Source organism: Micropterus dolomieu, linkage group LG18 (assembly GCF_021292245.1).
Source record: "Micropterus dolomieu isolate WLL.071019.BEF.003 ecotype Adirondacks linkage group LG18, ASM2129224v1, whole genome shotgun sequence".
Taxonomy (NCBI): Eukaryota; Metazoa; Chordata; class Actinopteri; order Centrarchiformes; family Centrarchidae; genus Micropterus; species Micropterus dolomieu.
This window is the reverse complement of record NC_060167.1, coordinates 21048183-21049124: the sequence shown is the minus strand read 5'-3', so window position 1 is coordinate 21049124 and position 942 is coordinate 21048183.

Genomic DNA, 942 nt, shown 5'->3' with positions numbered 1-942 from the left:
CCTGAGGCAAGACAGGAGACCAATGGAGGCAAGACCTCTCCGGAGGTCGGGCAGGTGGTAGATGATGAGGGTGGAACCTCCCAGGAAGCCATTGGCGAGGGCAAAACCTCTCCGGAGGTCAGTGATAAGGGCGGAACTCACCAGAAGGCCAGCGACGACAAAGGCAAAACCCTTCTGGAGGCCGGCAGCGAAGGCGGAACCCCACAAGAAGCCGAGCAGGATGCAGACGGTGAGCCCTCTCCGGAGCTCTTGGCAGAGGTCAGCGATGACGGCGGGGAGCCACCAGAGAGAGGGCATGACCTCTCCAGTGGCCAGGAAACAGGCTGGTGGCTAGCTGCTGGAGCGCTAGCAGGCTGAGAAACAGGTAGGTGGCTAACCGCTGGAGCACTAACAGGCTGGGAGACAGGCAGACTGATGCTAGCCTCAGAACCCTCGGGAGTGTCCAGAATTTGCATCAAGTCTCTTTTCAGTTGCAGAATCACAGTTAACTTCTCAGTCATGGGGGGAAAGTTCAGCAGCTTGGGCTTAGAACAGATAGTCTTTTCCATCAGCCCATAATCATATAGCCTGCGTTTTAAGCCAGTGGATCCCTGGATGGCTGAGTTCAACCTCTCGAGAGTGGAATACCACTCACTCAAATCTTATGCCAAGAGTTTTAAGTCTGCTGGGTCCATTTTCTTGGTGACGTCCTACTGTCATGGGTAAGGCTGAATGCAGACTGAGGTGACAAAACTAAATTCTAACAGTCTTGTTTAATATCAGATCTCATTAAACTTTTCTTGCAACTTTCACATCAGACTCTTCAGGACTGGACTGGATGCGTTAAGTTGGCGCTTATGTTTTGTTTGGCGTTTTACACGGACTCTTCGGTTGTAGCTCTCAGTGCAGAGAGTGCAGCTGTGTGAGACCACATTTGCTAGAGCCTGTTCTGGGGGATCGTCC